This window comes from Schistocerca gregaria, chromosome 5 (genome assembly GCF_023897955.1).
Source record: "Schistocerca gregaria isolate iqSchGreg1 chromosome 5, iqSchGreg1.2, whole genome shotgun sequence".
Taxonomy (NCBI): Eukaryota; Metazoa; Arthropoda; class Insecta; order Orthoptera; family Acrididae; genus Schistocerca; species Schistocerca gregaria.
In genome coordinates this window covers 30,490,076-30,516,940 of record NC_064924.1, presented here as the reverse complement: position 1 = coordinate 30,516,940, position 26,865 = coordinate 30,490,076, and positions in this window count along the sequence as shown.

Below are 26,865 nucleotides of genomic sequence, written 5' to 3'. Positions count from 1 at the left end.
ACGACAGGGGCAGAATATGACGTATGTAGCGCAAAATGTTTTGTTGCTAGATAATATGAAGGTGATGGGAGCAAGTAGGGTACGACCGATGAGGGTGAAGTACGGTGGGCCCTGAGGCCGCTACGGTACCTGCGAAGGCTCTCAGTGTCAGCTCTGACTGGACTGTGAAACTAAAATTCTACGGTTTCGAAAACAAATACTTATAAAAATTAGCCTATAAAGTAGCAACTTTTAGTTTCCGTTATCGTGGTGTCATTTCATTTAATTTACCATTTTCATATCAAGAGAAGGGATAACTTTTTCCTACAAAATCAAGAAGCTGATTCCGTTTGCTTTTATCTTACAATATTTATGTCACAAAAAGATATAACTCTATTTAAACTAATCAATCAAGTTTTGAAGCAGGAATATTTAAATGTCTTTTCGATAATGTTATAAGCTTCAACGCTTGAATCTTCTGAAAATACCTAAAAACTTAACTGTGTGGTCTTCCTTACGGCAGGTCTGGTCATGGGGGATGCCTCGTCAGAGGTCCACCGCATGAGCGTCTAGAGAAGTGATTCCAGTAGTGGTTTCCCGTTGCCTTCCACTGATGATGAAGATGAAAAAAAATGAAGACAACACAACACCGAGTCCCTGAGTGGAGAAAACCTCTGACGCAGCTGACCACTCAGCCTTTGGGGCGGACAGAGCCTAAAAAAGAGGCGCAGTTTTATTTCGATAGGAAGTAATAACTTTTAATTCATAATTAGTAATTACACAGTTTTAAAGCCGATAAAACCTGGCCGAGCAGACACACACTGGCGAGCGCAAGGCGGGGCTGTGAAGAAAGGAAGGAGGCCCTTGAAAAGAAAAAAGTAAAAATGTCGGCAGAGCACTTGCCCGCGATAGGTTAAGGTACCGAGTTCGAGTCTCGCTCCGGTACACTGTTTTAACCTGCCAGGAAATTTCATATCAGCCCTCACATCGCTGCACAGGGAAAATTTATTCTCGAAACTAAATTTCTTCTTTGAAAATAATTAATACACCTCTTTGGAGGCTTGAAACTAGTTTGCGGAAAACAACTGGAAAACTCTTCTTCAGACACAATTAACAGCTTTTCTTAGAATAAACTGAAACCTTTCTTTGAAGTGAAACTTCCTTGGAAACAGAAAGACTCTTGCTTCCCCCGAAAAAATGCTTAACAATATTAGTTGTACTAACTGGGTATTCCTTCTGTTCACTAACGACTGGAGTTGTAACCTTTGAATTGTAAGCCGCCAAGTTCCTAAGAATCCAACCAAGCATATGCATTATATTGCTCCGAACGTGGAATCGCAGATCAAATTGTTTGGAGTGTTATTTACCCTTATGCAGTCCTGTGTCCATTTTTTCTGGAGCAATACGAAATGTGGCATTGCTCAGAAAAAACGAATAAATGCTCTCTGGATTTCACATATCAGGGTATCAGACAACCATTCTGCAAAATATTTTTCTTCGTGTATTTGGGATCTGTCACCAACACATTGGTGAGCATAATGGAAGTTTAGATGGTCAGCTGTAATTTTTTTTCCTAATGGGCTTTATGATCATAGGGTGTATGGGTTGGCCGACCATGTGTTTGTTGTTGTTGTCAGCAGTAGACCACTTTTATGCACTCACCAAATATAATGCTGAAGTATGTTATCAGATAACTTTGAGGTGAATACGATCCTTGTAGAGAACGAGTTCGTGTGATACAAGTTGTACGGACGTCTCGACGGAGGACATTTAAATGCGGACATGTCGTCTGTAAGTAATTATTAGCGTTGCAAATTGTGCATGTAAATCACTTTAAGACTATCACACTGCTTATTTTGTAAATGAGTCTGGTTTTCCATCTTCTGTAATCGCAGTAACGTTGCTGTTAGCATGTGTAGATTATTGCGTCCACGTAAGGCTCATAACTAATACTAGATTACAGACTGACAAAAAAAAGTAAAGCACTCAGAATGATTGAGGAAAACAAAATAAAGTCTCATGGATTGAGAGGATACCTAATGTTATTTCGGTAATAACAATATCGATTCAAGTTCACAAACAATTTGGCAAAATGAGCCCACTAACCAATACGACATTTTACCTTGTCTTGCCTGAATGAATGCAGTGATTTTATTGGGAAGGGTGTCACTAAGCTGTTTTATCCTCTTCTAAGGCAAGGTGGCCCACATCTGTTGTAACTAATCCTTGATATTCCGCATACTGGAACTGCAGCGGAATTGAGGTCCGGGCTGGTCCCACAAATGTTTTATCGGGGACAGATCTTTAGATGCTGCTAGGCACAGAAGTACCTCAACATCACTCACTCACACTGTCCATAAAAACAGTTTCCACACGTGCACGAACATTGCTTGTGGAAAAGCCACCACAATAGTGATGCGTCATAGGAAACTCTCGACGACACGGGATGTCCGTAACGTACCGTTGCGATGTTCGAGTTCCCCAAAGCACTGCCAGCTGTGACCCGAAGTCATACCTGATTGCTTCTCAAAACCGTGACTCGAGGAGTAAGGCCACTGTTCCTGTTCAACACACTGCACGAATGGAACGTCTCCCGAGGTTGTCGTCTCCACGATGGCCATCCAGACTACTGCAGAACGGCGAATCGTGGCAGCCTGCAGTCCATGCTTTACAGTCATGGCACTACTTAAAATGCTATCGCTAGTGTGGTGGTGTCAACGGCAGCCTCTATGTGGGACAGCAATTCCTAGTCTGGGTGCTGCTGGTCTCTAACCAATGCCGCGGGATGACGTAGAACAGTGCAATACTTCTTCCCGGACGAGATGCGCAGATCTGAAGGAATCCCGAAGTGCAGCATTCTTGTTTATGATAGTTAAAAGGGGCTGACCGGAACCTTGACGATGAGTGTGGTCACCGCCCATTCCAATGGTGTCCAACGTCACGTCATTGCACATCGAAACGCCGCAGATTTGGATCTTGCAAGTTCTGACGAGCGGCAAAATGGAGAACCACAATGAGGCCACTTTCAAACCTTGTCATTGCTGATACTATTGCCTCACACGTTTGCATGGCGTCTCCATGTCCATCGCATTTGGCGGTGTTCACCCTACCAGACATGGTAACATTACTCAGCATGAACGACATAAATGCTCTCTGGTGGCCATTCCACCTGTCGCAAAGAACCACGGTTCTAAACATTTCAACCTGCTAACAGTGTGTGTGTGTGTGTGTGTGTGTACGAAATCAAAATGACATTCGACGACGTCTTGTGGGTGATTATCTTGTTTGGTCAGGCAGTGAACACACACTATCGATCCCGTTATAGCGGAAAACCAAAAGGAGGTAATAAACAGTTCCTTTTTATAAATAAGCTGTATAATGTTCCACTGTTCAGACCGGACAGTTCGGCAGTTACAGTGAAAAACTTTCCGATTTTGACAAGAGGAAGACGTGCAGCCCAGCCACTCAGACGTCCATGGTCAATACTTCACCGCCAGCCGCCACCCCCGTTCCTGCCAGGTGTGGAGTTGCAGCAGCGCCCTCTCAGCAGGTGGTGTGCGTGATCAGCTGGATCGCCTACGTCACAGCAGGGAAGAGAGCCTGAGCAGGCAGGCGAGGTATCGGTTTCCATTTCGCAGCTCCTCCCCCCCCCCCCCCATTCCCTTACTCCCCCCACGCCAACCTCCTGTCTGCCGGCAGAGCCAGCAGAATTTATGGAATACAAGTTGGAGCGCTAGCGCGCATCCGGTGTGAGTGATGGACCCGATAATCGCCTCTCATTCGAGAGAGCCTCACGCACAACGAAAGAGCCCCCGTGTTCTCAGACTGGTGTTCCGTTTGTTTCTGAAGGGTCCATCTGGGTATTTTTGAAGCTTGTTGCTACATTAATACTGTGGATATTACCGTAAATCGAACCCAGAACCTGTCCTGTCAAGATTCCGGTGTCTAGTTACATTTCACCACGAAGTATTGATCTGCCAGAAAGTTTCAACACACTGCACATCCTTCAGCAGAGTGAAAGAGTCATTCTAAACTTTTTTTTTCATCATCGCATTCAAGATATTGGTTTGAATTTTTTCGTTTCTTTGATCAAAAATTAAAAATAAAATAAAGTAAAATAAAAACACACACAGACTGAGTAGCAAGGTGTCATTTTTACGAAAAATTTCGGAGACGTATCTCTGTACCCGTGGTCTAGGGGTAGCGTCTTTGATTCATAATCAAAACGTCTTCAGTCCCGGATTCGATCCGCACCACTGCCTAAATTTTAATAAATAATCGGCATTGGCGGCCGAAGACTTCCGGCATAAGAAGTCAGCCTCATTCTGCCAACGGCCTTGTCAAAAAGGGCGGAGGAGCGCATAGAGGTACAGGGCACTCTCTTGTCCTAGGGGTGGGAAATTGCTCCTAAAGGCGGAAGAATCAGAAATGATCAACGACATGAGGATGCAGAAGGCAATGGAAAACACTGCATTTAAGACACGTAACGTGTATCCACAGGACATGTGGCCTGTAGTTGAAGAAGTGTCATGATGATCTCTCCATTGGCAAAAGATTCCGGAATAGTCCCCCATTCGGATCTCCGGGAGGGGACTGCCAATGGGGAGGTTACCATGAGAAAAAGATTGAATAATCAACGAAAGGATAATGTTCTACAAGTCGGGGCGTGGAATGTCAGAAGCTTGAAAGTGGTAGGAAAACTAGAAAATCTGAAAAGGGAAATGCAAGGGCTCAATCTAGATATACACTCCTGGAAATTGAAATAAGAACACCGTGAATTCATTGTCCCAGGAAGGGGAAACTTTATTGACACATTCCTGGGGTCAGATACATCACATGATCACACTGACAGAACCACAGGCACATAGACACAGGCAACAGAGCATGCACAATGTCGGCACTAGTACAGTGTATATCCACCTTTCGCAGCAATGCAGGCTGCTATTCTCACATGGAGACGATCGTAGAGATGCTGGATGTAGTCCTGTGGAACGGCTTGCCATGCCATTTCCACCTGGCGCCTCAGTTGGACCAGCGTTCGTGCTAGACGTGCAGACCGCGTGAGACGACGCTTCATCCAGTCCCAAACATGCTCAATCGGGGACAGATCCGGAGATCTTGCTGGCCAGGGTAGTTGACTTACACCTTCTAGAGCACGTTGGGTGGCACGGGATACATGCGGACGTGCATTGTCCTGTTGGAACAGCAAGTTCCCTTGCCGGTCTAGGAATGGCAGAACGATGGGTTCGATGACGGTTTGGATGTACCGTGCACTATTCAGTGTCCCCTCGACGATCACCAGAGGTGTACGGCCAGTGTAGGAGATCGCTCCCCACACCATGATGCCGGGTGTTGGCCCTGTGTGCATCGGTCGTATGCAGTCCTGATTGTGGCGCTCACCTGCACGGCGCCAAACACGCATACGACCATCATTGGCACCAAGACAGAAGCGACTCTCATCGCTGAAGACGACACTTCTCCATTCGTCCCTCCATTCACGCCTGTCGCGACACCACTGGAGGCGGGCTGCACGATGTTGGGGCGTGAGCGGAAGACGGCCTAACGGTGTGCGGGACCGTAGCCCAGCTTCATGGAGACGGTTGCGAATGGTCCTCGCCGATACCCCAGGAGCAACAGTGTCCCTAATTTGCTGGGAAGTGGCGGTGCGGTTCCCTACGGCACTGCGTAGGATCCTACGGTCTTGGCGTGCATCCGTGCGTCGCTGCGGTCCGGTCCCAGGTCGACGGGCACGTGCACCTTCCGCCGACCACTGGCGACAACATCGATGTACTGTGGAGACCTCACGCCCCACGTGTTGAGCAATTCGGTGGTACGTCCACCCGGCCTCCCGCATGCCCACTATACACCCTCGCTCAAAGTCCGTCAACTGCACATACGGTTCATGTCCACGCTGTCGCGGCATGCTACCAGTGTTAAAGACTGCGATGGAGCTCCGTATGCCAGGGCAAACTGGCTGACACTGACGGCGGCGGTGCACAAATGCTGCGCAGCTAGCGCCATTCGACGGCGAACACCGCGGTTCCTGGTGTGTCCGCTGTGCCGTGCGTGTGATTATTGTTTGTACAGCCCTCTCGCAGTGTCGGGAGCATGTATGGTGGGTCTTACACACCGGTGTCAATGTGTTCTTTTTTCCATTTCCAGGAGTGTAGTAGGGGTCGGTGAAGTGAAGTGGAAGGAAGACAAGGATTTCTGGTGAGATGAGTATCGGGTAATATCAACAGCAGCAGAAAATGGTATAACAGGTGTAGGATTCGTTATGAAGAGGAAGGTAGGGCAGAGGGTGTGTTACTGTGAACAGTTCAGTGACCGGGTTGTTCTAATCAGAATCGACAGCAGACCAACACCGATAACGATAGTTCAGGTATACATGCCGACGTCGCAAGCTGAAGATGAACAGATACAGAAAGTATATGAGGATATTGAAAGGGTAATGCAGTATGTAAAGGGGGACGAAAATCTAATAGTCATGGGCGACTGGAATGGAGTTGTAGGGGAAGGAGTTGAAGAAAACGTTACAGGAGAATATAGGCTTGGGACAAGGAATGAAAGCGGAGTAAGACTAATTGAGTTTTGTAACAAGTTTCAGCTAGTAATAGCAAATACCCTGTTCAAGAATCACAAGAGGAGGAGGTATACTTGGAAAAGGCCGGGAGATGCAGGAAGATTTCAATTAGATTACATCATGGTCAGACAGAGATTCCGGAATGAGATACTGGATTGTAAGGCGTACCCAGGAGCAGATATAGACTCAGATCACAATACAGTAGTGATGAAAAGTAGGCTGAAGTTCCAGACATTAGTCAGGAAGAATCAATACGCAAAGAAGTGGGATACGGAAGTTCTAAGGAATGACGAGATACGTTTGAAGTTCTCTAACGCTATAGATACAGCAATAAGAAATAGCGCAGTAGGCAGCACAGTTGAAGAGGAATGGACATCTCTAAAAAGGGTCATCACAGTAGTTGGGAGGGAAAACATAGGTACAAAGAAGGTAGCTGGGAAGAAAACATGGGTAACAGAAGAAATACTTCAGTTGATTGATGAAAGGAGGAAGTACAAACATGTTCCAGGAAAATCAGGAATACAGAAATACAAGTCGCTGAGGAATGAAATAAATAGGAAGTTCAGGGAAGCTAAGACGAAATGGCTGCAGCAAAAATGTGAAGACATCGAAAAAGATATGATTGTCGGAAGGACAGATTCAGCATACAGGAAAGTCAAAACAACCTTTGGTGACATTAAAAGCAATAGTGGTAACATTACGAGTGCATCGGGAATTCCAGTGTTAAATGCAGAGGAGAGAGCAGATAGGTGGAAATAATACATTGAAATCCTCTATGAGGGTGAAAATTTGTCTGATGTGATAGAAGAAAAAACAGGGGTCGATTTAGAAGAGATAGGGGATCCAGTATTATAATCGGAATTTAAAAGAGCTTTGGAGGACTTACGGTCAATTATGGTAGAAGGGATAGATAACATTCCATCAACATTTCTAAAGTCATTAGGGGAAGTGGCAACAAAACGACTATTCACGTTGGTGTGTGGAATATATGAGTCTGGCGGCATACCATCTGACTTTCGGAAAAGCATCATCCACACAATTGCGAAGAGGGCAAGAGCTGACAAGTGCGAGAATTATCGCACAGTCAGCTTAACAGCTCATGCATCGAAGCTGCTTACAAGAATAAAATACAGAAGAATGGAAAAGAAAATTGAAAATGCGCTAGGTGACGATCAGTTTGGCTTTAGGAAAAGTAAAGGCACGAGAGAGGCAATTCTGACGTTACGGCTAATAATGGAAACAAGGCTAAAGAAAAATCAAGACACGTTCATAGGATCTGTCGACCTGGAAAAAGCTTTCGACAATATAAAATGGTGCAAGCTGTTCAAGATTCTGAAAAAAGTAGGGGTAAGCTATAGGTTGAGACGGGTCATATACAATATGTACAACAACCAAGAGGGAATAATAAGAGTGGACGATCAAGGACGAAGTGCTCGTATTAAGAAGGGAGTAAGACAAGGCTGTAGCCTTTCGCCCCTACTCTTCAATCTGTACACCGTGGAAGCAATGATGGAAATAAAAGAACGGTTCAGGAGTGGAATTAAAATACAAGGTGAAAGGATATCAATGATACGATTCGCTGATGACATTGCTATCGTGAGTGAAAGTGAAGAAGAATTAAATGATCTACTGAACGGAATGAACAGTCTAATGAGTACACAGTATGGTTTGAGAGTAAATCGGAGAAAGACGAAGGTAATGAGAAGTAGTAGAAATGAGAACAGTGAGAAACTTAACATCAGGATTGATGGTCACGAAGTCAATAAAGTTAAGGAATTCTGCTACCTAGGCAGTAAAATAACCAATGACGGACGGAGCAAGGTGGATATCAAAAGCAATCTCGGTATGACAAAAAAGGCATTTCTGGCCAAGAGGAGTCTACCAATATCAAATACCGGCCTTAATTTGAGGAGGAAATTTCTGAGGATGTACGTGGTAAAACCGGAACAGAAGAGAATCGAAGCATTTGAGATGTGGTGCTATAGACGAATGTTGAAAATTAGGTGGACTAATAAGGTAAGGAATGAGGAGGTTCTACGCAGAATCGGAGAGGAAAGGAATATGTGGAAAACACTGATAAGGAGAAGGGACAGGATGATAGGAAATGTGCTAAGACATGAGGGAATGACTTCCATGGTACTAGAGGGAGCTGTAGAGGGCAAAAACTGTAGAGGAAGACAGAGATTGGAATACGTCAAGCAAATAATTGAGGACGTAGGTTGCAATTGCTACTCTGAGATGAAGAGGTTAGCACAGGGGAGGAATTCATGGCGGGCCGCATGAAACCAGTCAGTAGACTGATGACCAAAAAATAAAAAATAAAATAAATAAATAAATAAAAACTTTGACATAAAGTTGTATGAACAGTGCACTGGGTGGTTATAACTAAATTTTCCCTATTTAACACGTTACAACACGGAAAGTAATTACCCTACTAGTACCAAACTTGGTAGCATTAATGTCCAGAGTACGAGGTGCATGATTTCCATGCGTCACAGCGCCACCGTCGAGTTCCAACTATGGCCACCAGTCACGTGATCAGTTATCATGATTCGTAGTCTCACACACACAATCAGCTGCAGCGCATTTGTTGTCGTGCCAACATGAGCTCGGACAAGAGGAGCAGAACATTACTGGTGAAGGTCTATTATCTAAGCAACAGTAATGCTACAGCTGCACTTGGAGAATATCACCGGCTAAAAGGATTACGAAATTGTCTTCTTTCTCCACCTGCCGGGCGAAGCGTGACGTAGAAGTTCGACTTAACTGCATAACTGAGCGTCGTTACGGGAAGAGGCCTACGGCGTGTTGCACCATAGATGGTTGGTGAACTCGCGGTTGCTATGGGAGACACCGCTGAGCGCAGTTCCCGATAGTCAGGTAGCGCGCGTGCCGTGTGGTGACAGTTAAACGTTCCGTTGACCACTGAACGGAAGGTGTTTCGAACTATTCTCAAATGGCGTCCGTGGAAGATCCCACTACTTGTGATTGTCGGATTACCTGAAGGACAGGGTTTACCACGGGAACATTCTCAAATGTGCTGATCTGAAGCACAGCATATCAAAAGAAGCCAGCATACCTACGGACATGCATCGTTCTGCAAAATGCAATCCTGCACTTTCAGACTCTTCTGGACGCTTAGTACGACTCCCGTGAATAACGTCGTTAGATGCAGGGCTGTAGGGCTAGCAGTCTCACAGAACGGCGCTGACTGACGTTGATGGCTGCCCCGGCAGATGGTGGTCAGCGACGATGCCTGCCGGGACAACACGGCGGTGTTCCAGTCTTCAGGGATCACTGTCAGGATGCTGTTTGCCGGCTAACTGAGCGATATTTACACAAGCCCTGGAGCCCTCATGTGGCGCCGGCGCAGTAGCCGCGCCGTCTGGGGCGTCTTGTGACTGTCCGTGCGGCTCCTCTGCTACCCCCCCCCCCCCCCCCTCCCCACCATTCGGAGGCCGAGTCCTCCCTCAAGGATGCGTATGTGTGCCGTCCTTAGCGTAAGTTAGTTTGTTAGATTAAGTAGTGTGTAAGCTTAAGAACCGATGACCTCTGCAGTTTGGTCCCATAAGACCTTATCACAAGTTCTAAGTTCCTCATGTTGTCGCATAGATGTCTCAAATGACACATGGGCCTGTCGTAATGCATAAATGGAAACTCAGAGTTTGGTAACCGATAGTGTAGCACAAGATGAAAGTGGATTATGTAAACTGAACATGCAGGTGGGCGAGGGGGGGGGGGGGGGGGGAGTGAGAAAGGAAAGTAAACAGAAGAGAAGGAAATCCTGATGTCAGCTGCAGTGGTACTTAATCGGAGTTAACGGCGACGAATGAAAATGTCTGCTGGACTGGGATTTGAATCCAGGAGCTCCTGCTTACCAGGCAGTTACGTTATTCATTGAGCCACTCGGACACAGAGTTTGTCATAACTGCGCGGACTTCCTCCGTAAGCTACCCGGCTGACCAACATTCCCACCTAGCGCCACCTACCAGCAGTCCATGGCTGCTTGCCAACTCCTATGAGATGCACGCAGGAGGACGCACTGAAGCTGGTGAATTCATAGAATTTCGAAACGAATCTGTTACACGAACGCGTGGTGCCTGTTCTTTCAAACATGTCCAGAAGAACAGACACCACGCATTCATATAAAAAATATGTAGATGATAACTTCAAGTTAGTCAAAAGCGACACCAATGACACAGGTAATGTCGTAAATATGTTTAATAACGCACACAAGAAAATGTGTTCCACTTCTGAATACCACATAAATAATAGCTTTAATATCCTAGATTCATGCATATAAAATGGAAACTGCAGGCACAGTTGAAATATGAAGAGGTACCACAGTGACGAAACGATACACAAAAACTAGAAAAAATAGCAAATAATTACTACCTCAATGGAAAGGACTAATAACAGGATAAAATGGGAGGTGAACATAAATTCTGCAGATAAAATGTCGCAAAAAACCCCAGAAAAACCTAGTTACGCTACATCACAAAAAGTGGAATAGTTTTCTCAGCTAAATACATCAGAAATTAGCTCACATCGTAGACAACAAAAAAGTTAAATTCTGATATTTAGAAATATATGGATTGAGTCACGAGGTTTTACCCCGGTTTAAATTTCCCGGGAGAATGAACGGCCCCAGTAACTGGTCACACACAACACCACACCAGACATTGACACTGAATCTGCGTTGAAATTGAGATACTACCATTGCATGGGGATTTTCGTCTGCCCAGACATACATATGATGCATGGTGTTGATGCCATCTCTTGTAAAGGTTGCCTCATCACTGAACACTATGAAGTGTTAGAGCTCCAGGTTTCCATTTGACCAGTTACAAATGTGCCAACGGCTGGCACAACCATGTGGCTCTAAATGGCGAACTTTCTGCACGTGAAATGAATAGTCCATTCTCACGAAGAATCCTACATACCTTAGAATGTGCTGTGAAACGTTCAATCCGGTAGCTAGGCGTCCCGTACTTGAACGAGGACTGCGCTCTACAGAACTGAGAATGTTTTCCTCTTCTTGAATGTCATGTCGAATACTGGGAACAGTACCAGTTTCTGGCAATGTTCGATATGTTCCACTAAACGTTTAGTCACTCGGAATCCTACGATTAGCATACCGATGGTGATATTCGGCTACAGCAGCTGTCGCATAACCATCACAGAAGCCCTACACAGGAAACAATAACAGTAAACAATGACTGCAGTATCAACAACGTGGTTGTTATGCAAACGTACCACTCGCTGCACCTGTCTACCTGAGACTGATCGTGTGTGCTGTGAACACAATTGTAGCGCTCCGTACACCGCGGCGTGTTTCGGAACCCTGTTGCAGCTTCTTAATTATAGATCTGATCACATTACTGTATTTACATTTTTAGTTCCAAATAATATAAGGAATAACCTCCAACAACAGGGAGAAAACTTCTCGACTCACCCTGTATAAATTCCCTTGTAAAGCATCCTCAAGCTACTACATAGGATAGACTAGTTGGAACTTTCAGCAGATATATTCAATATGAGCAACAGAAGATTATGCAATTAAAGATTTTAAATCAACCTGACGAAAACAAATAAATCTTACAATAACACACGTACCAGCTGTAACACACATAACGAGCTGACAAAATCAGCCATAGGAACCTACTAAAGATACACTGAATATCAGTTCGAAAACACAGAAAAACATGTTAAGGTTGTTTACCACGTTTGAAAGTTACATGCAATCGATATAATGGGGGAGCTGGAAAAATATTATGCGCCACGAAAAGCCAGAAAAGAGAGATCTCAATCACAAGCCAGATGGTAAATCAGTTAATTTCATCAAATGTACCTCTTGCGTATAGTAACTACAGCAAATCCAGAAATATATTCACTGCTTCACATATTCCACATAATATTTGTAACATAAACAGAATATAACGTATAAATAAAAAATTCAGTATTCAGTTCTGTTGATATCTACATCTAGATCTGTCCTCAGCAAGCCACCTCCCGGTGTGTGGTGGAGGGTATTTTATGCTTCAGTATCAATTTCCGCTTGTTTATAAGAGTTAAGAGTGGGACGCAGGAAGAACGATTGCTGGTAATCATCTAAACCCCTGTGTCAGCTGAATCGCTCTAATTTTATCTTCACTGTAAATTTGCAAGATATACGTAGCCGCAATTAGCGGACTCTTCTAGGAACGTATATTTTCGGAACTTCACAGTGGACTACACCGTGTCGCAGAATGCCTCTCTAGCAGTATCTGCCAGTTGAGCTGGCTGAGTATTTTCGTGTGACGCTTCCACTCCAGTTAACTGAATCTGTAAGGAAACACGCTTCTCTTCTTTGGATGTTCCCTGTCTCCTTTATCATTCATATCTTGTGTAGATCCCAAACAAACGAGCGATATTCAAGTATTTATGGAGCGAGTGTTTTGTGAGCTACTTCCTCTGCTGAGGAACTACACTTCATATGCGTTTCCTACGATTGGTTTAATGTCTTAATTCCACTTTAAATCACTCCGTAGGCATACTCCTAGAGTTTAATAGAAGCAGTTGCTTCCAGTGAAGCATACAATAAAGGGCTTTTCCCCCTGTGTACTGGCAGTACTTCCCATTTGTTTGCGTTGCGGATCAGCTACCACTCCCTGCAGCAAACACCAATCCTCTGGAAACCTTCCTGCATTTCGCTTCTAGTTTCAAGCATTGCGGCTTCTCTGTATACAACGCAACATCAGCGAAATGACTCATGGGTCTTCTATCTACTATGTCATTTGCGTATCTATGATGAAATGTAATGGTTTTATGAAATTCCCTTAGGACACACGCAACGTTACTTCTGAAGTTAAGTCCGAAGATTATTCTCCCTTAAAAATAACATGTTGCGTTCTGCTTGCTAGAAACTCTTCAGTCCAGTAACACAGTTCGTCTGATATACCGCGAACTCATATTCAGTTCATTAGGCGGCAGTATGGAGCTATGTGGAACGTCTTCCGCAAATCCAGGAACACGGCACCTGCCTGGACTCCTTAATCTACTGCTTTCTGGGTCTCGTGCGCGAACAGAGCGAGCTGGGTTTCACACGATCGCTGCATTAATTGCCACGGAACAGACTTTCTGCCCGAAGGAGATGATCTTATATGTTAAATACGATTTCTGCTGTATTTAATTTTGTAGCGTCTTCTTCCCATAAAGCGTCAATCAGTGCATGAACGCGTAGCATCTTCTTCCCATAAAGCGTCACTCAGTCGATGAACGTGTCCGCTGTCCTCCCCTTTTGGACGTTTCATTAACCACTTGCACTGTTAGCGCAGGTGCTCCATGTGTGTGTCGAGGGTTGAATTAGACAGGCTCCCGAGTGTCATATATTGCCCTAAATGGTGTTGAAGAGCACTGAAGAGGACTCTGGGGCCCGCTTTTCGCGTGACGTATTGGATACTGCCTGAGTGGTAACTGGTCACGTGGGAAACAATCTCACTTTGGGTTTAACACGTTGGAGGCGCGCATCATGTGGGAAGACGACGTAAACTCCATAGATCACACCAATTTATACGTAACTCGGGGCTTTAGGGTTACTGCACAGATCACCATCTTTGGTGCCAAAATTCGTGTAATTGGGCCATTGCGATGGGCAAACATCCTTATAGAACCCAGAGAAATTTTTCCGTGGAGGTAATCAGAGAACTGAATTCCTAAAATTTACTCATATTGGCCGATAAGCAACACAAGACAGGACGACAACTGAAAGGGTTCACATTTTTAGACAACACCATTCGGATTTAACAGCGATCTTTCTGCGAAGTAAAATGAGTAAAAGCGGTTTCGGTAGCACTGTTGTTTATTAAAAATACGGCCAGTGTCGGCCTCTAGTAGTAGGCCATCTTCAGATGATGCACCATCCGGCTGTCGATGTTGACGCTCGGAACAGTTGTGCTGACTCCACAGATGCGACTGAGGTCAACACAGCTGTGCCGAGCGTCAACATCGCCAGCCGGATGGCGCGTCACCTGAAGATGGCCTACTGCTAAAAACCGAAAACAGTCACATTTGTAATAAATGACTCTGCGATGGAGACCGTTTTCTTTCATATTTTTACTTACCTGAAAGGGTCTACTATCACCAGCGATCCCCACAGTCTATAATTTAAAGAATGAAACTCCCGTGTTTAAACCAGATTCACACGTCTGATTACTTTATGGAAGGGTTGATGTGTTAAATATACTACGATAATATTATGAATATTTTATTGTTGAACAGGCGATACCCTAATTATACTGAGTAGATATTAAAATCCTCTAGTCCTCTCCTACTTATCTCTCCAACCAATCATAGCGCAGTATTAAATACCCAAGATTGGTACCAAAGAGACGGTTGTGTTAAAAACGCCGTCTGATATATAACAAATTAGTAAACTAAACTTGAAAATCTATTTACGTCCTAGAAAATAATCTATAGTCATTATTTCTGGCGTAAAAAATGGTCTCAGTTTCAATTATTTACGTAGTGACCAATTGTGTGATTTATACCCAGTACCCATCCTCTCTACCTCCAACCCATCAGAACGTAGTATGAAACTAATGCGTCTGACCTGTAGTAAAAATTACATAATTTTAACTTGAAACTAAAAGATATTGATTATTTCCTTACTCCACGAGGACAGTAATTATCCACTTTAACGGGAACCAGTCACTCACTGCCTATATCAATGAGCAACCAGTACAGAGAAGAGCACACTCCAGTTATGTTTGTTTACGTAGGATAAAATCAGTTCCCTGAACATGATCATTATTTCCGTATACCATATAATTCTTGTAACTTTAGAGTATATGTACGATAGCGCGGGGTTAGCCGAGCGGTCTCAGGCGCTGCAGTCATGGACTGTGCGGCTGGTCGTAGCGGAGTTTCGACTCCTCCCTCGGGCATGGGTGTATGTGTTTGTCCTTAGGATAATTTAGGTTAAGTAGTGTGTAAGCTTAGGAACTGATGGCCTTAGCAGTTGTCTCAGAAGATTTCACACACATTTGAACATATGTACGATGTTTTGTCAGCCCTACTTGACGCCTATTCAATGTTATTATCATACTAGGAAGTGAGAACGGCTGTCAGCGTTGTTGCTTCGTCACGAAGTGCTGTTTTTGAAACAGTCTGCAGGTGTAAAGTTGTTTTTAATGCATCGAAAGTTAGAAATCCGTGAATGTTTCTTTTAGCGTATTCAAGGATAACCTTTGGTAATTAACATCGTGTGCTGGCGGCGGTTTTCTTTCGCAGTTTCCACGTGGAAGAAGAAGAGGAGTTAGAAGTCAGATACTTTCTACAACCTCTCTGGCTTGATAGATGGGATACAAATGACTATCTACACAAGTTTAATGGATAAAAATATGGAAAATATGGATAAAAAGTATGGTAAATATGGAGGAATATTGAAAACATGGAAAATATGTAAAAATAGTGAAAATATGTAAAATATGTGTATGGAATGGGAATATAGAATATTCTGTAGGTATAGAGACCGAGAAACTGAAATTTGCGACATAAGAGTTGGATATAAAACAAATTAATGGTACCACATCTAGTTTATAGATTTTTCTTTTCATACACATTTAATCAAATATAACAGTAATGATGATAATGTCTGGCAATGTTTCCCGACAAGATAAAGAATGCATCCTATAACACAAGGTGTCCGCCTCCGTAGCGTAACCTCCTACCACGCAGGGGGCCCTGGTTCGATACCCTGCATGGGACTGGGTGTTGTGTGTCTTTCATCATCACTGACTCGCGAGTCGCCGATGTGGCGTCAAAATGCTGTACAATTTGTGCTATGGACAAAGGCGCAGTTCCGCTTGGGACGCGACAGCGATCAGACGTGTCGGTACTTCCACGCAGTGTAGCGCCTCAAGCCGTGTTTATAGAAATTCTTGGATCGTGACCTGTGATATCTTCAGTGCTTCTTCACTACCGATAGCTCATAAAGTGCAGTTATGGCTCCCAGTGTACCTCGTAAGAATACCCTGTGTTTTGCATTTGAGAAATATTCCAGGAATGTGCAACCGAGTTCTCTAGAAATCCATGACTGCATAGTAGATATTATTGCCATCACATCCGATTAGGTCCACACAGTATATTTTGACATGGCGGAATACTGTTTCTTTGTGAAGTTTTTAGACCAAATACAACTGGAGAAAAATTTGGTGAATACTGGTGGGAAAGCAGAGTTCTGGCATCGTGATCAGTCGGTGAGTACAGTTTCAGTAACTAACGCTGACATTGAGTATAAACAAGTGCGACTGTTCAATTTGCCCCCTGAGGCTAAGAATTGTTTTCTTAGAGATGTCCTCGCCAGATACGGTGACATCCGACAGACTAGAAACGGAAAATGGTCGAGTCGTCACAAACTCCAATGTTAAATTGGGGTTCGTTCAGTTGACATGGCCATTAAAGTCAATATCCCATCCTATATGATGGTTTGTGGTTATAAGGCTCATGTCATTTACGAGAGACAAGTAGGCACTTGTTTTATCTGTAACGCGAGTGGCCATTTACTAGATGATTGCCCACGGCGCGTTGTCGTACTTCGAAACAATCTGCAACAACGACAGAGTTTAACATTGGCTGATGTCCTAACTCAAAATCAGACGCCTTCTGTGACTGACTCCCAAGCGAGTACATCTGTGTCAGAGGACAACGATCTCGGTAACGGCACCTTCTCACCCTTGCCTCAAATACCCGTGGCCAGTCACCCCTTGGCCACCGGTGTTGCATTATCTGTCGGTAACAAACGACGACGTACTATTTTTAGTGACGGTAGTGCTTCCGGCGACCAGGTAGTAAAAAATCAAACCGATGACGCGGAGCCACGGCCCTCCACAGAGGACACGCATGTGTCGGATAGCTCAGTTACGACCCGCAAATTCCCATTCAACCGCCCGACGCAGAAACTGTCAATACGAGGGCAGTCCAGTGTTTACAGCAATCCATTCCGATGACGCTTGCCAACTCGCCACAGGTGGCCAACACACAAGAGGCGGCAGTCAGTCAACTGCAACTCGTAAACACAGCGGATGAAGCACGCGGCGTAGAGCATAACATAAACAGCCGCCACCTCGAAACTGCTTCCAAACAACACGAGGACTCGGGCAGCTGTATACAAACAGCCAGTGCGGCTCTAAACAAACACAGTGAGCCTAGTGAAGGCGCGCCGTCGGACTTGCCGTCACCCGTTCCGAAGCAAGGACTTTCACATTCTGCTTACAGCCATGACTCGCCGACTCCGCAGTCTTCTATGACACTTCAGACGCCTGTGCAACGGCAAAATAAACCAAAGGACTCCGAGGCTGGAAGTAACTCAAAAAGTAACGTCAGCGCAAAACTCGGTACAAAATCTGCGGATGTAGGTTCGAAGTCCGACTGTGAGATGGACTGGGCTTCCTACGTTTCCCATCACCCACAAGTCTCGGACGACCATGAGTGAAGCTTATAAGTTTTCGTTCCTGAACATTAATAGAGTTAGGACAGATTTAATTTAGCAATGCTACGGCAGTTTATTTAAGAGTCCGAAGCTGATATAGTTCTGTTACAAAAAATGGTTCAAATGGCTCTGAGCACTATGGGACTTAACAGCTGTGGCCATCAGTCCCCTAGAACTTAGAACTACTTAAACCTAACTAACCTAAGGACATCACACACATCCATGCCCGAGGCAGGATTCGAACCTACGACCGTAGCAGTCGAGTTCTGTTACAGGAAGTGTCTATGTTAAGTTTTCATGTATCAGGATTTGCAACAATCGTAAACACCGTGGCGGACGGGAGTACAGGTACGGCCATTCAATCACGAGACGGAATCCCAGTGAGGAATATCATAATGTTGGACTCCGGTAGAGGCATAGCTTGCCAAATTTTTGACGTCACCCTCGTCAGTATCTATGCTCCATCTGGAACGACCTTAAAATCAGGAAGAGCTAACTTCTTTAAACAAGGCATACTTGTTACGCCGCAACCCAACCCAGTTGATAATTACCGAGCGAAGTGGCGCAGTGGTTAGCACACTGGACTCGCATTCGGGAGGACGACGGTTCAAACCCTCGTCCGGCCATCCTGATTTAGGTTTTCCGTGATTTCCCTAAATCGCGCCGGCCGCGGTGGTCTCGCGGTTCTAGGCGCGCAGTCCGGAACCGTGCGACTGCTACGGTCGCAGGTTCGAATCCTGCCTCGGGCATTGATGTGTGCGATGTCCTTAGGTTAGTTAGGTTTAAGTAGTTCTAAGTTCTAGGGGACTAATGACCACAGCAGTTGAGTCCCATAGTGCTAAGAGCCATTTGAACCATTTGAACCTTAAATCGCTCCAGGCAAATGCCAGGATGGTTCCTTTCAAAGGGCACGGCCGACTTCCTTCCCTAATCCGATGAGACCGATGACCTCGCTGTTTGGTCTCTTCCTCCAAATAACCCTACCCCCCCCCCCCATCCCCCCCAACCCAGTTGATAATTAGTGGTGATTTCAACTGTGTGATCCACAGGAAAGACCAATCGCCGAACTTTAATTACTGTAGGGAACTACATGATTCGGTGCGTCACCTGCAGCTGAAAGATGCGTGGGAACTAAAATTTCCTACCCTAGTAAAGTACACGTGCCTGACCACCATCGCATGTAGCTGTCTAGACCGTTTGTACATCTCTGAAAACATTTGCCGACATATTCTGGACGACGATGTCATTCCGGCTAGCTTCTCCGACCACTGCGCCCTCTCTGTCACGATAAATCTGGCCAAACAGCATACTAAATGGCATAGGACCCGACAGAGTGTTATTCTTACTGTAGTTTACCGGTACTTCACGGATCTGTACTCGCAATGCGATACATATTGTGATGACGGCGCCGATATCGTGCGTGCTCTGCCCACTGTAGTCACGCCTGCGTACAACTCGGCGGTAGTACACGATTCTGCTCCAGACGAAGTCCTTGAACTGATTTCTGGCTCTCCATCGAATAAACCCCCTGACCCTGGTTGTTTACCACGGGAATTTTATGTGCGTTTCTGGCCCATAATCGGACACGCAATCAAGTGATGCAAGGGAGTGACGTGCCGGCCGAAATGAAAGAAAGCCGAATTGTATTGATACCAAAAAGCAAACACCGAAAAACCTTAGACAATTTCCTACCTATTACTTTACTCAATTTTGATTACAAAACCTTTGCCAGAGCACTTAACAACAGATTGTCTCCGTTAATGAAGGAAGTGATTCACAACCATCAATCATGCTTCCCTGGTCGCACTTTCGGAATATAGAGATGTAATAACCATAGCGTCAGTCACTATCGTGAATCTCGCATTGTTGTTTATCGACTTTTGCAAAGCTTTTGATAGCGTCCGCCACGAGTTCCTCCCACATCTACTGCAGCGGTGTGGTTTTGATCAACGGGTTATTAATGTCGTGCAACATTTCGTCACGGGCATTACAACCAGAATCAGCGTAAATGGACAGCTTACTCAACCCATCGAGGTCCAAAGAGGAGTGCCGCATGGGAGCCCTCTCTCCATGGTGTTATTTGTTCTATCGCTAGAGCCGTTCTTACGCTCTATTCATGACAAACTTGCAGGCCTTTCGATCGCCGGGACGCCCTTCATAGTTCGTGCTTACGCCGACGGCGTCGGAGTGTTATTGCGCAACGACGGAGACGTATCAACCCTCAAGACAGCGGTAGACGAGTACTGTCGTGCTTCCGGGGCTAAAATCAACGCCGATAAAAGCACCTTTGTCAACATTCGAGGATTCGACAGTTATTATACCTTGGGCGAAGCGTGTCGAAACCCACATATTTTGGAATGATTATCGACAAATGCCCGCTAAAAATGAATGCAAAAATTGGAAGCAAGTCACCAATAAAATGCAAGGTGCCATCTATGAAAACAATTGGCGGTTCGTTGACATTTTCCAACGCATACGACTCCTCAGCAGTTATATATTCAGTAAAGCGTACTATATAGCCCAACTATTTCCATTCCCCAAGATGCAGGCCAAACACGTGATGAAACTCTCAAGTAGGTTTATCTGGCAAGGGTATCTGTTCAAAGTAAAAAACACCACGCTGACGTCTTCCAGACAGGCCGGCGGACTCAACATGCCTGACATTAACCGAATGTGTACTGCGTTATATATTAAACGAATCACCCATTTGTAGGACAAGGAACCTCTCAGCGTAACCAGTTGGCTATTCCGAACCTTACAACCCACCGATATTCACCCACCCATTGATGTAGGTAAAATACATTAGAAACTACGACATGTCAATCAGTTTTTTTCTTGAAGTAAGCTATATTGATGGACATAATTTCACGCAGGATTTACCGACGACGCACATGTCCGGAATCCAATTGAACTTAAATACCCGAGTGTTCATTGGAAGGCAGTTTGGGACAACATAAGTCTAACCGCCCACACTGCTGAAGTGGCGTCCACATGGTATAAAGTGGTAAACGATGTTATACCCACTATTGAAAGGTTGCATAGAATCGGCTTATGTGACAGAGATAAATGCGTCCGCTGTGGCCTGGTCGACACCTCACGCCATGGCTTCCCTTGTGGCGGTCATCTCATTAACTGGACATGGGTGCAGCAGAGGGTGGGCCTGATTACCCGCAGCAGTCCAGCCAGCCACTGCACCGACATCCTGCTCTGGCCGGATGCGAAACATTTTCCCGCTACCAAGAACAACACCGTGATGTGGCTGTTAGAACAGTTTGCGACATATATCATCATCCACAATAGTGAAGATAATCTCATTAGTTTCGAGGCTTGCATGAGAACGGCACGTTGGGAGATGAAACGTTACCCAAATATCAGGAAGATGTTACCTAACATGTTAGACATAATTTTTGAAAAACAAGGCGTAGGGTAATTGTCGATGTCGGTAAGGACACAAATCACATGCAAAACTATGTAGAGAACAAAATACACAACGAATACGGGGTTACACCTGTTCCTAGGACTGCTCCCGACTTCTCAATTGTATTATTAACTTCATTATGACGTTTTCATTAATTTATGTTTTCTGTGCATGTCTTGTTATCCGTTTGTATGCTCCAAATGACTTTGAGTTTGGACGGTTATGAATCAAATGACAGAACTGCCATTCTAGTTAAGACAGTCAGTTATATATATATTTGCGTTTTGGATCTATGTGTCTGTCTGGATTGAAGTGGCTATTGTCAGTTTACTATTTTTGCTCTATTTTGTAAGCTTACAAATGGCACTATATTGAAATGTGTTCTTCAGTCTATTGTAGGATACAGTTCGTGTTGAAACAGTTCCAGCACTTCATTATTTTGTTTTTGTGCTTATGTACATATATGGAAAAAAGTGTCGTAGCGGTAGCGTTACTTGCTACCACGCAGGTGGCCCGGGTTCGATACTCGGCAGGGTACTGAGTATTGTGTGTCTTTCATCATTACTGACTCGCAAGTCGCCGATGTGGCGTCAACTAAAGAGAACTTGCAATACGGCGCCGAACACCCCCGAATGGGGCCTCCCGGCCAACAATGCCACACGTTCATTTCATTTCCATAACACTAGATTGCGTACTCACCGCAGTTCTGCTTTGAAGTTTTTGGTATGACTTGGCAAGAGAGAGAAATTAATGGATGATCGCCGATGCGTCGGTTCTCGATTGTGTTCAGGAGACGTAAGGTTTGATTACGCGAAGGAGGTTTCTGACTTTCGTGACTGACCTTTGAACCGGCTTGCCTTCACACAATCAGAATCTTCGATAAAAATACCAAAGCGACCTATCTGAATAACAAAAAATATGGAAATGAATGCAAAACAGTGAAATTTTGTAAAAAGGTTTCAGGCTTGAAATTGAACACATTAATGTTCTCCCGAATACAATGGAGATACCGCGATGAAGAGCGAACCTGTAACAAAGCTCACATACATAGGAAAATCATGGTGAGTTTAAAGAAAAGAATAAGCACAGATTTTCTGTAAAGTGAAGCATTAATAATAAATATCCAAAAGTAGTGTCATAATTAAAAGCAGAAAGAGTTAAGGTAACACCAAAATAACAATGTAGTATAGCATAATTGACTAACCCCATAGTGGTAAGAATCATTGTAGATACCTGTAGTGTTTGATACAATAGCTGTAGTTAGAAATTGTAAAAGTTAAAAACAGGACCTACTAATGTATTTAGGTAGTACGTTAATTTGTATCATAACAATTGGTCAATAAAGTTTCTTTAAAAAAAAAAGTGAAGCATCAATATGTTCTCAAAGAACAAAGGCGTTAAACTAATAGACATTTACAAATATGCAATGAATACAAAACATACATTTTTATGTTTCTCTCATGCATGGAGCAGTTCAACAATCGCTGTTTTTGTCTCATCGAGATTTCCTAAAAATTAAATGTCCTGGCGTGCGCATGAGTACTTTTAGGCGTCATACGATTTACTGAAGCGTTTTACATGGTTTTTGACTCTAAATAAAATATAACTTGTTGCGGTGCTACACGACACGTAAAAAGGGTAATGAAGTCTGTAGAACGTTTCTTAACAAATGCTGGATTGTTTTTTCAAATGTTTCGCAGCTTATTGCTATCGAGATCTGTGGCAATGATTCGGATATCTGCGCCCAGCCGGTCATAATGTTAATTTGAACTATTTTAACGTTGGACGCGCGTCTTGGAGTAGGCGCACATTATAAAGTACACTCCTGGAAATTGAAATAAGAACACCGTGAATTCATTGTCCCAGGAAGGGGAAACTTTATTGAAACATTCCTGGGGCCAGATACACCACATGATCACACTGACAGAACCACAGGCACATAGACACAGGCAACAGAGCATGCACAATGTCGGCACTAGTACAGTGTATATAAACTTTTCGCAGCAATGCAGGCTGCTATTCTCCCATGGAGACGATCGTAGAGATGCTGGATGTAGTCCTGTGGAACGGCTTGCCATGCCATTTCCACCTGGCGCCTCAGTTGGACCAGCGTTCGTGCTGGACGTGCAGACCGCGTCAGACGCACTTCATCCAGTCCCAAACATGCTCAATGGGGGACAGATCCGGAGATCTTGCTGGCCAGGGTAGTTGACTTACACCTTCTAGAGCACGTTGGGTGGCACGAGATACATGCGGACGTGCATTGTCCTGTTGGCACAGCAAGTTCCCTTGCCGGTCTAGGAATGGTAGAACGATGGGTTCGATGACGCTTTGGATGTACCGTGCACTATTCAGTGTCCCCTCGACGATCACCAGAGGTGTATGGCCAGTGAAGGAGATCGCTCACCACACCATGATGACGGGTGTTGGCCCTGTGTGCCTCGGTCGTATGCAGTCCTGATTGTGGCGCTCACCTGCACGGCGCCAAACACGCATACGACCATCATTGGCACCAAGGCAGAAGCGACTCTCATCGCTGAAGACGACACTTCTCCATTCGTCCCTCCATTCACGCCTGTCGCGACACCACTGGAGGCGGGCTGCACGATGTTGGGGCGTGAGCGGAAGACGGCCTAACGGTGTGTGGGACCGTAGCCCAGCTTCATGGAGACGGTTGTGAATGGTCCTCGCCGATACCCCAGGAGCAACAGTGTCCCTAATTTGCTGGGAAGTGGCGGTGCGGTCCCCTACGGCACTGCGTAGGATCCTACGGTCTTGGCGTGCATCCGTGCGTCGCTGCGGTCCGGTCCCAGGTCGACGGTCACGTGCACCTTTCGCCGACCACTGGCGACAACATCGATGTACTGTGGAGACATCACGCCCCACGTGTTGAGCAATTCGGTGGTACGTCCACCCGGCCTCCCGCATGCCCACTATACGCCCTCGCTCAAAGTCCGTCAACTGCACATACGGTTCACGTCCACGATGTCGCGGCATGCTACCAGTGTTAGAGACTGCGATGGAGCTCCATATGCTACGGCAAACTGGCTGACACTGACGGCGGCGGTGCACAAATGCTGCGCAGCTAGCGCCATTCGACGGCCAACCCCGCGGTTCCTGGTGTGTCCGCTGTGCCGTGCATGTGATCATTGCTTGTACAGCCCTCTCGCAGTGTCCGGAGCAAGTATGGTGGGTCTGACACACCGGTATCAATGTGTTCTTTTTCCCATTTCCAGGAGTGTATTTTGTCTCTTTACTCGTGCGCTGTGATGCTTAATATCTTTTACGAACTACAGCTCGATGGCTGTTCCTTTCTTTTATGACAAATATCTCATTTGCAAAATATCTGAAATCCAATAATATTACATACACAAACACTCAACAAAATAAGACATTATAAGAAGGTAGAAATCGGAATTTCCGAATTTTTGTTTTTGTTTTTTTTTTTTTTTTTTTTTTTTGTATAACCACTAGATAGATATAACGGAGTGATGACACCACAATTAAGTGTTTTATCAGCGGAAAACGGGACACTATAGAGACATAGTATCTTCACAAAACTGTCATATTCCCCTACGCACGAGAAGTACAGCATCATCAAATGACATATTAGAATAAAAATGAAGCGAATAGTGCCAGAAACCACTTGCAGGTAATGTCATATAAAGCGGAGTAGGTCGCTGTTGAAATGTATGTTCCTATATCTAAAAGCTTGAATATTGCTTCAGCTTCATGTATATAATGTAAGACTTTGATGGGATCTTTTCAACAAAATCGAGCTGTTGCGCTACCTAACGTCAAACCACGACTTTAGTATGTGAGATGAAGGCTACCAGGGAAGGGGTTATGTCATTCACAGTCCGTACGATTCCTGTCATCCAGGGCAAGGCTGTTAAGACGGGCGATACAAGTATCTCAAGCACCCTATGCGGTAGAACAGGGCTGTTGCTCCTGAATCGTCAGAGACGTCCGGCAGTGCTATCTACCTAGCAGTCAGCGAGTGCCTGCCTGCGTCTTATGGTGTAAATGTCTATCATTTACCACAGTACAACAGATAAACTCTTGCTAGTGGAAATCATCAATGATTTGCTCATTTCTAGTACATAACATATAAGAGGTAATGCTACTGTCATTTTGCAATAATATATATATATATATATATATATATATATATATATATATATATATATATATATATATATACCCCTTATTGTGTTATTTGAATCTAAAGTATGTGGAAATTACAGTTATGCATCCGATCCCTTGCACTGCTAGTATAACTGATATTCTTCATAAGCCAATCGTATATAAAAATCAGGAGGGAACGAGTATCGTAGAAGATTGTTTCCCTTTTAATAGAACAGCACAGTACTTACAAAATAGGACGGACCAGTGTATGGAAATTTTGTGGCAAACAGATGTTACACACATCTGAATCCATTGCTCTTTGGATGTTTGACTATTCATCGTAAGTAAATCATATTTCGCAATTATACCGGATATGTAAGGTGTAAAAAATTGTAGTTTCTTTTAATGGTACATTTGTTAATGGCAGGAGGAAATAACACACACAGCATTGTTGTATATCGGAAGGAGAAGTGACAGACGTATTGTAAAATACACTCCTGGAAATTGAAATAAGAACACCGTGAATTCATTGTCCCAGGAAGGGGAAACTTTATTGACACATTCCTGGGGTCAGATACATCACATGATCACACTGACAGAACCACAGGCACATAGACACAGGCAACAGAGCATGCACAATGTCGGCACTAGTACAGTGTATATCCCCCTTTCGCAGCAATGCAGGCTGCTATTCTCCCATGGAGACGATCGTAGAGATGCTGGATGTAGTCCTGTGGAACGGCTTGCCATGCCATTTCCACCTGGCGTCTCATTTGGATCAGCGTTCGTGCTGGACGTGCAGACCGCGTCAGACGACGCTTCATCCAGTCCCAAACATGCTCAATGGGGGACAGATCCGGAGATCTTGCTGGCCAGAGTAATTGACTTACACCTTCTAGAGCACGTTGGGTGGCACGGGATACATGCGGATGTGCATTGTCCTGTTGGAACAGCAAGTTCCCTTGCCGGTCTAGGAACGGTAGAACGATGGGTTCGATGACGGTTTGGATGTACCGTGCACTATTCAGTGTCCCCTAGACGATCACCAGAGGTGTATGGCCAGTGTAGGAGATCGCTCCCCACACCATGATGACGGGTGTTGGCCCTGTGTGCCTCGGTCGTATGCAGTCCTGATTGTGGCGCTCACCTGCACGGCGCCAAACACGCATACGACCATCATTGGCACCAAGGCAGAAGCGACTCTCATCGCTGAAGACGACACTTCTCCATTCGTCCCTCCATTCACGCCTGTCGCGACACCATTGGAGGCGGGCTGCACGATGTTGG